The sequence below is a fragment of the Muscardinus avellanarius genome (genome assembly GCF_963383645.1).
Source record: "Muscardinus avellanarius genome assembly, chromosome: 1".
Taxonomy (NCBI): domain Eukaryota; kingdom Metazoa; phylum Chordata; class Mammalia; order Rodentia; family Gliridae; genus Muscardinus; species Muscardinus avellanarius.
The window spans coordinates 41,019,672-41,036,275 of NC_137786.1; positions in this window are offsets into that span (position 1 = coordinate 41,019,672).

Consider the following 16,604-nt stretch of genomic DNA (forward strand, 5'->3'; position numbering starts at 1 on the left):
ATATTGTAATCAATATCTGAAAAGTGGGAAATTAATATCTTAAAAAGGCACAATTTAATTGGGATATAGAAAATGGGTGCATAATTACTGAAGAAACTTCATCCTTAAGAGGTTCACCTGCCCAGTGAGCACAAATTTTACAGTTTTGCTGTGAACTCAAAGAAGTAGTACTGATGTGATAAACTGATAGGGCTCTAAAAGGGTCAAGTGATTTGTTCCATACTTTATAAGAAATAGCAATAAGCCACTGTCTTAGAAGAAACCTTGACCTTTGTGAAGTGGCGACAAACTGCAAAGTCATAATGTGATTCTGATTTAAGTTGGAATGAGGACTTTAGTGGGGAAATACACCTATGGGAGAAAAAATTTTCCAGAGGAAATTGGACAAAGGGATATGTGTCCTCTGTATTATTCATTTTGTGGAGGAATACTGAAAGTAAGAGATGGGTATCAAAATACTTAAATATTTTCATAAGATGGATTTATTATAATCTATTATAGCTTGAATTATATATTCCCAAAGATGTCTAGAAGTCCTAATCTCCAGTACTTCAAGGATGTAGCCTTATTCGAAAAGGTCCCTGCAGATATAATTGGCTATGAAGAGATCACTCTGGAGTAAGGTGAGCTCTTACCCCTATTTGACTGTTGACCCTGGAGGAGAAGAAACACTAATACACAGATATACAGAGGAGAGTGCCATACGACAGGGGCAAAGACAGAAGTGTTGTAGCTGTGAGCCAAGAATTAACAAGGAGTGCCACAAACACTGGCACCCAGAGAGAATCAAGGAAAGAGCCCTCTCCAACAGGTTTTGGGGGAAACATGGCTCTGCCATGTTTAACACTTTAATTTAGTATAACAACCTTTTTTTTGTTTTAAGTTACCCAGTTTGTAATATTTTATTATGATAATCCCACATCATGAATACATCATCTACTGGCAGATGTAAAATATAATTAAAAAAAAATTTTGCCAGGCATGGTGGTGCATGCTTATACTCCCAGTACTTGGGAAGCTGAGACAGGAGTATGATAGGTTCATGATCAGTCTTAGCATCGTAATAAAACCCTGTTTCAAAATAAAGAATGAAATGGGATTAGGGGTGCAGCTCAGAGGTAGGATACCTCTGGGTTTCATTCTCAGTACCACCAAGAAAAAAAATTCATAGCATTTAAATTTTATTCTGAAAAAAAATACCAATCAGGCAGCTATTTATTTGTAACTATATAAGCTGAATAATCCTGCAAAAGTACTGTATTATTAAATGCAATTATTCAGTATCAACAACCTGATTATCCATATTATCCCAAATCTCCAAAATAGCCTATTAGCAATGTAGATATTAAAGCTTCCTGTTTCAGTCAGCATTCTCACTACTATGACCCAAAACACCTGACAACTACAACATAGTGGAAAGAAGATTTATTTGTTCACAATTCTGGAGATTTCAGAGGCTTCAGTCTATGGTAGGCAGGGTCACATATGCAGAGCTCAGGATATGGCAGCTTGAAAGCAAGTGGTCAATGGGAAGGGGAAATATATAGCCCCCAAAGCCACATTACCAGTGACCAACTTCCTCCAGCCAAACCCTACCTGCCTACTTTACCACCCAATAAATCCATTAGTCTATCAATTGATTTTGCTCTGATGATATTTAAAACCTCCTGATTCAATTATTTCACCTCTGAACATTTTTAATGATCAATACAGAAGCTTTACAGGGCATATTCTATATCAAAACCATAACTTTCCTATTTTAAAGATAAAGAAACTGGTATTTAAAGGAGTGCAAATAGTGAGTGAGAGAATTCTGTCAGATCTGAGCAATTCCTCACTGTTTGATGCCTCCTTTCCATTATGCTACAAAGAAAATAATATATGTAAAAGTTCTTAAAGAAAAAATATACATGTGAAAATATATTTCTTGCACTTCAACATGTTTTTTATTAATAAAAGGCATGCTTGTAGCCGGGTGTGGTGGCGCACGCTTGTAATCCCCACTCTTGGGAGGCAGAGACAGGAGGATCACGCAGATTCGAAGCCAGCCGTGAGCGCTGGCTTAGGAGTTTCCAAATAAAAAGGTAAAAATAGGTCTGGGAGTGTAGCCCGGAGGTAGAAGGGCTTCCAGGAACCCCAGGACCACCAAAAAAAAAAAAGAAAGAAAAAAAAGGCATGCTTGTGAGTCCCCCAGTATTTCATTTTTTAACACAAAAGAACTTTTGTTTAATGTTTTATATATTTTAAGGAAATGAAAAAAGTAAATAGAAATAATTATAAGAGTAAAATGTTCTGTTAAAGATAAGTGGAAAAAATCAGAGAGTATTTTGGGTTGTATATCAGTTCCAAATATTTGCGTTTAGAATACATATGTTTGGAATGTTACACTTACTGACCTGTATAATTTTATTACCTTACATGTTTCAAGGTTAAGGAAGGAAAAGTATTTTTGAAAAATGACACTTGATCAGATAACAGCCTCACTGTATGCTGGATAGAAACATTTCTGTTTTGCCCAATTAAAGCCGAATGATTTATACTGATCTCATATGGTCAAGTCCCTGGCCATGATCTCAGCTGAATTTCATTCTGTCTTGTCCAAAGAGGTTGAGCATTTTATCTTCTTGGTGGGCTGGAGAAATATTTAAAAATCAGGCAGCTGATTTTAAAGTGGTGTGGAGGAGTGGTGGTTAATTTTCTTTGACCCCAGTTCTCTTCATAGTAGCTACTTCATTTCTTTTATATTTTCTGTCTTATCTTACAGCAAATTGCTTATTTATACAACTGATGTTTTAGGGGAACATACTGTAGTAGTATCTACATAGCCTATTCATGTTGACAAATAATATTCTTTAGACAATGGATTCTTTAGACAATATAGTCCTTTGTAGGAACAAACTAAAATTGCCATTCCTGTCCTTATATTAGTAAAAAAAAAAAACTATTTGCCATAATTTCATGCCTTACTCTAAAAGATCATAATAATTAGGTGAATAATCTTAGGTATAAGACAGAACTGATCTCCGGTTCCATTCTTTTTCACCTACATGGTTATATTAGGTAAAAGAGTTTCTCTTGGTAAGACTCAGCTTCCTCTAGTGACTACCGACGAGGTTTACGAAAGCCAAAAACATAATACTCATGCATGCACCAATTTCAGTGAACCATCACACTAAAGTATTTCTGTTATTACCTATGTGGCATTAGACAAGTTAATTGACCATTTGTGCCTTTTTACCTTATTTGTAAGATGTGAATAATATTATTATGTTTAAAGATAATTATATGCTCCATAGAAGTATTGGGAGAATAAAAGAATAAAAGAAACTATATCAAAAGCTCTCTACAAACACAGAGGATACCAGTGGGACTCCAGATAATGGAGGAGAAATACCAGCAAAGTTTGAATGGAAAGATAGGAAGGGAGGAAGGCTGATCTTGATTAATGAGGGTCTACATCTGAATATGTGTAAAATTATGAATAAGGGCCGGGCGTGGTGGCGCACACTTGTAATCCCAGCATTCGGGAGGCTGAGACCTGGAGGATCGTGGTTCGCGGACAGCCTCAGCTACTTAGTGAAGCCCTCTGCAACTCAGTGAGACCCGGTTTCAAAATAAAGAATAAAAAAAATAGGGCAGGGGGTGTAGCCCGGAGGTCAAATGCCCCTGGGTTCCATCCCCAGACCCGCAAAAAAAAAAAAAAAAAAAAAAAATTATGAATAAGACATGGTTAACTTAGACAACCATTGGTGGGAGGGGGGAAGGGAAAACGGGGGCGGGGGGAGAGGGCATCAAATATAGTTTAAATGTATACTATTTATGTTCGATAAAAAAATTGTTAAAAAAAAAGCTCTCTACACAGTATTTGACATATAATCATTTGTATTAGTCAGCATTTTCACACCTATTATCTAAAGACTGACCATGTAACATAGAGGATGGAAGACTTATTTGCTCACCATTTTCCTTGAAGATAATGAGGTTCAGTCTATGAAAGGCTAAGACCATGAATCTCAGGACATGGCAAGAGCAGAAAGCAGAGAGGGGCAGAACACAAGGCTTTGCTCTCACATCATGGAGGCCAGAGGAGAGAGAAAGTGAGCCAGAGAGCTCAGGGGTAGGAGGAACCATATATAACCCCAAGGCCGCACCCACAAGGATTCACCTTCTCCAACCACACCGTACTGGCCTGGACCACTGCTCAGATTACAGCCAAGCCCAACTTTCAACATTGTCACCTGTTTCTGTGAGGGCTGGGAGACACCCCAAATCCAAACCATGCATATATGGTCAGTAAATGTAAATTTCCATTATTATTGTTATAGCTGTTATGAATAGCAGCAGCAGCAACATAATAGCACAACGTTATTTATTAATAGGATAAAATAAAATCACCAGCCTAATATGCACGAAGCCCTGGGTTTGATCACCAGCGTGACACACTCACAAGATGGTAATAATAAAATGATATTCTAGCTGTGTTTGTTTACAATTAAAATGGGTTAAGTGTGGCTAGTTTTATACAGGATTTTGAAAAGTTTTACATTCTTCCTTCAGAAGTAGTAAATTAGAATGTGAATCAATTTATCAGCACATTTTCTTCTTGGTAGCAGGGATCCAGTAAAAATCCCAGAGCAGTGGGCTTTGAGGGCAGATTCTGTAGACAGAATAAAATCAGAATAGGAGACAAAGTGTGGAAATTGATATACACAGCTACTTATTTCTTTTTTTCTCATACTGGGTATTAAATTTAGAGATGTTCTACTTCCTAACTATACCTCAGATCTATTTTATTTTTTACTTAAAAAAAATTTGCAGTGCTGGGGATTGATGCTAGACATGGGCTCTGCCGCTGAGCTACAGTTCTAACTTTATTTTTGTTTTTAAACAGGGACTCACTAGGTTGCGGAGGCTGGCTGAAAACCTGTGATCCTCCTGTTTCAGCCTCCCAAGTACTGGGAGTACAGGAGTGTACCACCACAGCAGGCATGGCTACTTTAAAGTTTGTTTGCATCTTATCCAAAAGACTTAGAATATTAAACATGTTAGTTTTCAATCTTGTTCATTCTTTGATGCAAATGTAGCTTCAAAAATGCTTGGGCAAGGAGTCAGTGGCAGAATTTGATGTGTAAACATTTTTCTTAGTATATTGCAAAAAATATGACCCAAGGTAGAATGTCTTCTCTCAGCAACGGTAACAGGGATAGATATATTCATTCTAATCTAAGAAGCTGTTGATAAGAAACAGTTGGCTGACTAGTCTTTTTTGTTTTGTTTTGTTTTGTTGGTAGTGGGGGTGGAACCCAGAGGCTTTCTACCTATGGGCTATATTCCCAGACCTATTTTATATTTTATTTGGAATCAGGGTCTCACTAAGTTGCTGAGAGCCTCACTAAGTAGCTGAGGCTGGCTTGGAACCTGTGTGATCCTCCTGTCTCAGCCTCCCAAGGGCAGGGATTATAAGCGTGTGCCACCAATCTCGGCTCTGACTAATCTTTTGAGTACTAAAAATGTAATAGCAAATGTGCACAAAAGGAAGAATTTAAAAAGTTTAGGCCTATGATGGAGAAAATGTTCTCAACAAGGAAAGTCACTAAGTTATGAAATCTGCCAACTAAAATGAAATATGGAATTGGACATTTGGGAGGGATATAATAAATATTAGAGTTAATATTAATTGTTGGTTTTAGTAACTTATGTTTAGCACCAAATATATTTAGGTCACGAGTAATGTGGCGAGTCAAGATTATATAGATAATAAATATGTACATTTTTAAAAGTATTCCCATTACAAATACTTTTTGAAGTTGACTAAATTTGGAAATTCTTTTTTTGTTTTGTTTTTTGGCCATGGGTACAAAACTATTCAGATTGATTTTTAAGTATTTCCATTCATCACATAATAAGCAACCAGAATAAGTAATGGACTTTGAATTCTATTTAATTTTATAGACTCAGCCAAAGTAATAGATATTTCATTTGCAGGGTTGAGGCCTTTAGAGAAGTGACTGTAGCTGATGTCATAATGTAATTAAACTACTGTTCTCATCAAACAAGAAAAGTACCTTTTGTGATGAATATATGTACAAAAGTGAAGGTATGCTTGGAACATCAGAAACAGGCAGACAGAGGCAGTGTCAAATAATGGGTTATCAAAAAGAAAAAAAAAAAGAAGAGGAAGGAAGGAAAGGGAAAAAAGGGAAGAAAAGGGGTTTTAAGGGCTATAAAAGAGCTGGCTGACCCCAAAGTAATTTTCCATCAGTGTTTTTGTGATTTTATTTTATTTTACTTTTATGCTCTTATTGGTGCATTATAGTCTCACATCATAATGTCACAGTGACATACACTCTCCGAACACTTGGTGTTTCCTGCCCTTCCTCTCTATTTCCTTCCCGCCCAATACAGAGTACCCAGATTGACACTGGAATTTAATGAACCTCAGTCTTCTTCCTCCCGTATTCTTCCTCCCTGGCTCATCAATATTGAAAATTTCTACCATTAAATTCCCTTGTTTGGAATGACACCATGCCTGGAATATATTATTTTTTTCTAGATATATGTTGACTAATTGAGGTCATAAACAGGAAAATGTTTTCTTCTGTTAGTTAACATTTGAATTTGCTTTTGCCTGGGTAAGAGAAGAAGCAAGAGTTCTAGAAGGGGATCCCTTGCAGGAAATATCTGGAATGAGAAATGGCCTGTGGAGAACTGATCCAGATGGATTGCTGCACAGGGCAAGAGTGATCTGCTACTTATTTGAGAGAAAAGCTCGAAAGTTTGGGGATGAAAATCCAAACTTGCCCAAGTGGGAGGATGGTGTCAACTCCATGAAAACTGATTTGAGAAAAGATGATGCTATTTAGACATTTTTGAGAAGAGATTTTACTAATTAAAATAAGATTTTACTAATTAAAATAATTAAGTTTGGTCAAAAATTTGTTGAAGTTGTTTAACATTACCTTAAAGACTTTGAATACAATTTAATATGCTTTACTATATCTAGTATTGTTATAAAAAAAGTGAGACTCAAACTTCTAAGTTCAGAGTTACATCATTATTATTCTTTTTTGTGTCAATAAAAAGCTCGATCTCGATTTCACTCCATGCCAAAAAGTTAATTCAAGATGGAGCAGACATCTGAACATAAGATTCGGTGCCACAATGGATTTAGGAGAAAATTTTGAATAGGTAAAGATTTCCAAGAAAATAGAAGCAAAGTCTGGTGGTGCACAACTGTAATCTCTATACTTGAGAGCCTGAGAAGGAGGATCACAGGTTCAGGGCCAGTGCGCTGTAGCTTAGCAAGACCCTCTTTCAAAATAAAAAATAAAAAGACTAGAGGTATAGTAGGTGTAGGTCAGAGTTAGTAATCCCCTGGGTTAAATTCCCAGTGTCAGTAAAATGAAAGAAAAGAGTCAACTCACAGACTGGGAAAAGTATTTGTAGGATATACTTCATATAAATAAAATAGAGAAAAATTTAAAGGCATATAAAAATTAAAAATTGTATATAAAATTTACTATATATATATATTTATATATATATATATATCTCAGTGTTCATCACCTCTACACTCCCATCCTGATGAGCAGAACTCAGTCTCATTGTCCATCTTACTACAAATCAAACTGGAAAACATCTACCTGAAGAGTAGGCATAGGAATTCATGTAACATACTCACACAGCATTGTGCTTTCTACAAAAGACTTACCATAATAGTCAGAGATTAGCGATGAAAATACAAAAAATTTATAAAATATGGAAATTTAGATAATTTTAAAAAGATCAGATACAAACGACTAATAAACACAAGACAAAGTGTTTAACATTGTAAGTTGTCAAACTAATTAACTACAAACTACAATGATATATCATTACATACCCACTAGAATGATTAAACTCTTGAAAAAGCCCTTGATAATCCCAAATATTTACAAGGCTATGGGGTATCTCAAGCCTCATACATTACTGATAAGAGTGTTATAGAGCCATGGGTTTCCCCAGTTCTTGTCTACCCAAAAGAAAGATTTCATTCAGAAGATGCAGATAAGGTAGGCATGGCAAGACTTTATTGGGTAGATTCCACAGGAAGATCACACAGTTAGTCTGATAATAAAAAGGAAAGAAAGAGGGGGCCAAAAAAAGGCTCTAGCTTGTTACATGGTCTCTTTTCATATCGTTTAGAAATTCCACCCCTTTTTATGTATAGTGTTTTGGGTTTTGAGCCACAGCTTAGTCTGATTGCGTGTGATTGTGTCATGTGGGAAATCTAAAGCTGTAATATAACAGGCTGATACTCTGACCACACCCTGGCAGGGCAATTTCTGTATTTCCTTTCTAGAAGGCTTCTCTCCGCCCAATAATATAAAATGGTCTAATCATTTTAGACAGTTTTTTGGTAGTTTATTTTGAAGTTAAATATAAATGTATTCTATGACCTAGTAGATTATGAATATTCACTAAACAGATTTGAAAACATAAGTCCAATAAAACTGTGCAAAGTATTAGTTTTAGCCTTATTCTTCATAACAAAAAACTGGTAACAACTAAAATGTCCATTATCATCTTAGAGGATCAAACATTATGGCATAGTGATTCAATAGAATATTATATAGAAAAGAAATAAACTAATTGCTGCAGGCAACAACATGAAATGTGCTGTGTGCTTCTGACACATTAATTATATGTCAACAGGAAATAATTCTCAAATATATTGTTATATATTGAAATCTTTCCAGATACCAGGTTACTCTGTTGGTGCCTATATAAGTGGTATCTATGAACAAACTTGACAGTTTTTATGGGATAGGTATTTCTTCCCTTATTTTATCATATGAGGAAATCAAAACTCCATGGATTAACTCCATGAATGGCAGATGAGAAAAACATTTAAACTGAGGTTTGATGTTGAAACATATACTTTTCTTAAGGCATCACCCTTTCATAAGCTATACCTCTTTACAGCCCATTAAGACAAAATAAACAGACTTGAGAAATAGAGGATGCAAAAGATAGAGCCATGAAGAATATAATTCAAAAGACTGTGACCCAATGTCTGAAATTTTGTTTGCAAGAACTCTGTGTGGTGCAGCAAAGAAGCACAAAAGGATTCTGAGTATAATACCCAACTCACACAATGTCTACTATCTCAACTCTTTGAATGTGAACTATTTTAAGAAGCCAAGTTATATGGTGCATGTGCCTGTTAGAATAAATCACTTTGTAATCCTTTCTTTTGATAGAATTACAATTGTCAAAATTGTTCAGACCAAAAAAAGGTATTCTTTTCCCTTCTATTGTTCCCTGCTAAAATAGCACTTTACTAAGAGAAAGCAGCTATAGAAACAAGCAGAATAAATATGACTTTTAAAAAGAAAGCCTAAATAATGCTGGAGTAAATGATATGGCTACAGAAGCTCTCAGAATGTACTTACATAAATGAGTTTTAGCTGTTCTTTTTTTTTAAGCTTCCCTTGCTTTTTGTCACAGTACTAATTTTTTTTTCTACAGAAGATTCATTTCATTGAAGATTTGATAATGTTTTCCTCCCATGAATACCACATTTAAATGCAAATACCTTTTGAAGTAGCCTAACCTACAAGATTTATCAGTGAAAACATGAGTTTGTAAATCGGGAAGTAAAAAACAGATGTCAAATATGTTATTCAAGACAGGATGGGTTATGCTGTGGTAATGTATATACTCTGACATCCCTCTGATTTTACACACCTAGGTTTGTTTCTCTATAACAGAATTTCTAATATAATTTAGGTTACTCTCCAGACACCTCTTCTCTGTTTGGTACCACAGATATCTGGCTTGCTTCAGTTTTACTGTTTTACTTTCTCAAAAGGTGGCATCCATGGTATCTGCCAAAGAAATGGGCATCGCCTCTGCTCCCATCCTTATGAGCAGAACTCAATCTCACTGTTCATCTTACTGGAAAACACCTGCCTATTTGCTAGGCATAGGAAAGAATGCAACAAACACATGTAGCATTCTGTATGCCATAACAGAATTATCATGGCAGTGAGAGATTAGCAATACTACAAATGCAAATTTAGCCAATTTCAAAAAATATCTAGGATGCCCCACATGTATAAAATCCTAAAAACTTGAAATCACAGCAACCTCATTTCACATGCATACTGATTCAGTGTTGTGTAAATTTCGTGCTCATACCAGCCCCTTTGGACTGGTACAGGAACAGGACTTTCACAGAGATGTAAAAGAAAGACAAAACAGATTGACTATGAATAAGTTACAGTTTTTTTATTTTTATTTTTTTTAACAGTCCTGGGGATGGAATCCAGAGGCATTCTACCTCTGAGTTACACCCCCAGCTCTATTTTTTTTTATTCTTTATTTTGAAACAGTCTCACTGAGTTGCAAAGGGCCTCATTAGTTAGCTGAGGCTGTCCACGAATCACAATTTTCCTGACTCAGCCTCCCGAATGTTGGGATTACAAGTGTGCGCCACCACACTTGACAAGTTACAGTTTTAATTGGCATCCATTTTTATTTAAAATTATGGGAAAGAAATTCTTTCACATCTTCTCATCATGATTCACAATTATGAGGAAATGCACCACTGAGAAATCAAGGGATAGAGAAGAGAATTTTGTAGTTATTTGAAAATTATCATAATGGAAATGGAACTATTTTATTTTATTTTATTTTTGGTGGTACCGGGGTTCCTGGGAGCCCTTCTACGTCTGAGCTACACTCCCAGACCTGTTTTATACTTTTTTATTTTTGGAAACAGGGTGTCTTAAGCCAGCACGGCTGGCTTCGAACCTGCGTGATCCTCCTGTCTCCGCCTCCCAAGCTTGGGGATTACAAGCGTGAGCCACCACGCCCGGCTGTAACTACACATTTTAGAATGTCTTGAAGTCAAAGCGAAATCAAAGCTTACATTAAAAATAAATGAAAGTGAGCTGGGTGTGGTGGCGCACGCTTGTAATCCCAGCATTTGGGAGGCTGGGACCAGAGGATCGCAGTTTGCTGACAGCCTCAGCTACTTAGTGAGGCCCTTTGCAATTTAGTGAGACCCTGTTTCAAAATAAATAATAAAAAATACGTCTGGGGGTGTATCTCAGAGGTAGAATGCCGCTGGGTTCCATCCCCACACCCACAAAATAAAATAAAATAAAATAAAATAAATAAATAAAATAAAATAAAAAACTAAATTAAAGTGGAAGCACAACATACTGAAACATGGAATGCAGCCAAAGCAGCTCTAAGAGGAAGGTGTATAACAATGAGCACCTACACTAAAGAAGGAGAAAGAGCTTGAACAAACAACCCATTTTTAAACTTGTAGGAACCAAAAAGACAAAAGCACACAAAACTTGATGTTATCAAATAGCGGAAATAGTAAATTTCACAACAGAAATAAATAAGAGGCTACAAACAATAGAAAAGTAAAACAGGAATAAGTAAGTTTTTTTAAAAAAATGAAATTAGCAATTTTTTTTGTGTGTAGGTCTGGGATGGAACCCAGGGGCATTTGGCCTCTGAGCTACACCCTCTGCCCTGGTTTTTATTCTTTATTTGGAAACAGGGTCTCACTAAATTATGGAGTGCCTCACTAAGTAGTTGAGTCTGGGGCCTCAAACTGCGATCCTTCTGTTTCAGCCTTCCGAATGCTGGGATTACAAGCATGTGCCACCATGCCCAGCTCAAAATTAGCAAATTTAGCCAATTGAAATTTTAGCTAGATGAAGGTAAAAAAGAAGGGAAATTTAGAAAATTAAAATTTTAAATGAAAAGGATAATCACAACTGATACCACAAAAGTACAAAGGCTTCTAAGAATGTATTGATAATTACTTGCCAATACATAAATGAAATGGATAAATTCCTAGAAATATACAACCTATTAAAACCGAATCATAAAAAATACAAAAAAATCTTAAAAGACAAATAATAAGTAAGGAGATTGAATCAGTGGCTGAATACCTTATGACAAAGAAAGGCCCAGGACTTGATGGTTTAGTTGGTGAGTCCTACCAAACATTTAAACAAGAATTAACAGCAACTGTTTCAAACTCTTCCAAAAAACTGTGGAGGAGGGAACACTTCCAAACTCATTTTATAAGGCCAGCATTACCCTGTTACCAAAGTCAGAAAAGCACAGTAGAGTGAAAGAAAACTGCTGACCAGTTTGATGAGGACAGATGCAGAATTCCTCAACAAAATTCTAGTCAAATGACTTCAAGAGCACATTAAAAGAATTACACACCCTGGTCCATGGGATGCAAGGATAATTTGACATATGCAAATCAATAAATATGAGAAACAATATTGAATATTGATGGAACAAAAAATGAAAAAGTCTTATGATAATCTCAGTAGATGCAGAAAAGGCTTTAGATAAAAATAAAAATCTTTTTATGATAAAGTCATTCTCAATAAATAGATATAGAAGAAATGTGCCTCCACATACTAGAGACCATATACAAAAAGCCCATAGTGGACACCAAACTCAATGATGAAAACTCAAAGTTTTATTTTTCTTACACTTCTCATCATTCTCATCAGTATAATAATGGGAATTCTACTTAGAGTAATGAAAATAAAAAAGATTCCAAACTGGACAGGAAAAAATAAAATTGTCTCTGCAGGTGACATGATCTTATGTTTTAAAATAATTCTAACTCCAAAAGTTAATAAACCTATTAGAACTTATAATTCAGTGAAATTATTGATGTTATAATTGGCATACAAAATCTATATATTAACATATTAACACATATATATAATCTATAAAATCTATATATTAATCTATATATTAAAATTTCTATATATTAACAACAAAAATTTAACAAGGAAATCAGGGAAATTATCTCATTTACAGTAGTTTCAAGATAATACTTATGAATAAATTTAAGGAAGTGTAATATCTGTACATTGAAAACCATAAAATGTTGAAAGAAATTGAAAAAGGCAGAAATAAGTAAAAATATGTTCCCTATTTATGAATAGAAAGAATTTATATTGTTAAAATGTTTATACTGTTTGAACTGATCTACAGATTCAGTAAAATTTCTATCAAATTTTAATGACATTTTTCACAGAAATGAGAAATCATTTGAATAGCAAAATTAGTCTTGAGTAAAAAGAACAAAGCCGTAAGTACCACACTACCTGATTTCAAAATATAGTACTAACCTATAGTAACCAAAACAGCATGATATTGGCATACAATTGACTTATGAAATACCGAACTAATGCATGAATGTCTATGTTCACAGCTGCACAATTCACCATTGCCAAACTATGGAACCAGCCAAGATGTCCATCAAAAGAAGAATGGATTATAAAACTGTGAGATATGTATACAATGGAACTTTACTCAGCCATAAGGAAAAACACAATTACATCATTTACAGGAAAATGGATGGAACTGGAGGACATTATGCTAAGTGAGATTAGTCAGTCACAAAGAACAAGAAATTGGATGCTTCCTCTAATATGCTAAAGCTAGGGAGAAATGGGCCATAGGAGGAACTCTAGATGAAGAAGGAGATCCTATAGATTAGCAAATATGGCAACCTAACTGAGGGGATGGGAGGGTAGAAGAGGGAGTCTCTAAAGCACATGATGTACTTAAACAAACATATCAAAGTCAATCACTAAGCCAAGTATGGGAAGGGGGAGGGGGAGGGGATGGATGGGGAATTGGGTCAGGGCTAATTGGGTGATGTATGCATGTATGCCTCCACCATATTTTATCCCAATAAGATGTATGACTACAATGCATCAATAAAAAATTAAAAAATAGGCAAGTGAATTAAGTAGACACTTCATGAAGGAAGAAATTCAAATGGCCAATAAATGTATGAAAAATACTCACTATAATTAACAATCAGAGAGATGCAAATCAAAACTACCCTCAAATTCCACCTAACTCTAACAGAATGGCAATCATTCAATACACAAACAACAAATGCTGGCGAGGATGTGGAGAAGTGAGAACTCTAAAACATTGTTGGTGGGATTGCAAATTAGTGCAATCATTTTAGAAAACAGTATAGAGGATCTTCAGAAGAATGGGAATGAACTTACCATATCATTCAGTAATGCATGCATATCTATGTTCATAGCTGCACAATTCACCATTGCCAAACTATGAAACCATCCAAATGTCCATCAACAGATGAATGGATTACAAAACTGTGAGATATGTGCACAGTGGAATTTTACTCAGCCATAAAGAAGAATACAATTATATCATTTACAGGAAAACGGGTAGAACTGGAGGACATTACGCTAAGCGAGATTAGTCAGTCACAAAAAATAAGAAATCAATGCTCTCCCTAATATGCGAAAGCTAGGGAGAAATTGGTCGTAGGAAGAACTCTAGATGAAGAAGGAGATTCTATAGATGAGCAAATAAGGTGACCTGAGGGGTTGGAGGGGGAAGAGGGAAATCCTTTAATGCACATGATGTACTTTAACAAACATATGTTAAAGTACATCAAAGTTAATCACTAAACCAAGCATGAGAAGGAGAAAGAGGGAGGGAATGGTGTGGGAATTGGGTAAGTGCTAATTGGGGGATATGTGCATGTATGTCTCCACCATCTTGTATTCCATTAAGATGTATGACTACAATGCACCAATAAAAAATTAAAAAGAATAAAGTGCTCAGAAAATAAATAAGAAAATTGACTTTAGATAAAATCTGAGGAAGTTAAGCATTTTAATTAAATATTTGTCTTCAAAAAAAACTCTAAATAAAAAAAGAAACAGATTTAACAGGCTAATTTTACCACTCTTAATACAATACTTTTATACACCATCTTGTATAAGAATTGACTGCTATTAACTTAATTTCATAAAATATTTGCAATAATTGCTGCTGACACTGTCACAAACATCATGTTTGACAAATATTTAATAAGTGAAGGTACTAAAATAAGTGATTTTTGTTATATTTCCTTGAAATTGGATGAGTAAGCAAAGTGCTAAATGGTCCTCATTACCATACAAGTCAACTGGCAGGTAATAAGTAATTTTTTGTTGTTGTTGCGGTGCTAAGGATGGAACCCAGGGGCATTCTACCTCCAACCTATACCCCCAGCCCTAGTTTTTATTCTTTACTTTGAAACAGGGTTTCAATGATTTGTGAAGTGCCTCACTAAGTACCTGAGGCTTTCCATGAACCACAATCTTCCTGTCTCAGCCTCCCAAATGCTGGGATTAAAAGAGTGCGACACCACGCCTGGCTGGTAATAAGTAATTTTTACCAAAGGACTGAATCCAAGACAGCCTTGGAGTAAAAAATTAGTGTTGGAAATATTATGAGTTGAGCAACACATTATTCCTGAAGTCATTGCTTTCTGAGTCTAAGCCTTAAATAAGTAATATTTAGTAAGGGTTAAACATGATCTCAAGATAAAAGGGAGAGGTTGGTATGTGCTATGAATGAATGGAAACCAATGCAAACTGCAAAAACCCTCATTACAACAACAGCAAGAACTAACTTTTGATTTCTTCTAATCATATCCATTTGATTGTCAAGTATTTGTGAGAAACGGTCTTTTATACCATGTCAATGAGATGGGAAATTCCAGTCACGTGGAGTGTTTCTTTTAGGATGTATGGTTTTGATGATTTTGATCCCCTTTCTCTTTCCTTTTGTCTTGGCGGCCATGATGCAATAATCTGCAAGAATAGGGAGATGATGAGGCTCAATGGAGCAGCTGTGTGATTGACCGGGGCAGTGGTCAGGATCCAGAGGACAGAATCAGCTAACTGGGGTGAAGATTAGCACCCGAGAATGCTGATTGAGGAGAGAGGGAGAGCTGCCTCTTCTCAGCTCTAACACAACATGACACGTTCTGCAAACGTGGGATTGTGCAATGAGCTTGACTTCAATTGTGCAATCGAAGATGCCTTCTTGAAGGAAATAAAAAATTAGAGAGAGAGAATATAAGAGAAAGGCTTGATTATAAGCATTATAATTAGGATCATGATAACCACAGTTCACACTGATGGGTAAAAAAAGTTTTAGTCCTGGTATTATTACATTATTGCTATTATTATTATTATTATTATTATTATTATTATTATTATATATTTAACAAACGTGGACTTCACAGATGCAGTTTAGACTCTCCTCAGCAGTCACCTTTGTTCAGTTTAAATCTAGCCCTCCTTACAGCCTTAAATGTGTTGAATAAGGTTATTAAGAGGGAAAGATACATCATACTGGAGAATAATAACGCATATATTTGCTAAAGGCTATGGGAAAAAGGGGGCAATAATATTTTCCAAAATAGTACATATATAAGTAAAAAAAAATACATCTTCTTATCAAGGTTAATGCTTAGCACATAATTAGGTTCAGTTAGGTTATTTCAGGTCTAGTTGGATTATTTTAGGTTATTTTCTCTTCCTGGGAGAAACCCCAAACACACAGCTTCCTCTATTTACATTTCATAATTAAAGAACACACCTACTCAAATTTAAGTCAAACCAGTAAATATATAAAAAAGAAATCTTTGTTACAATTCATTTCTGTTATGAGCTCTCTTCTATGAGGAGTGAGGAAGAAGGAAAGTTTAGATTAGGATGTCAGTTAAAGGAGAAAGCGGA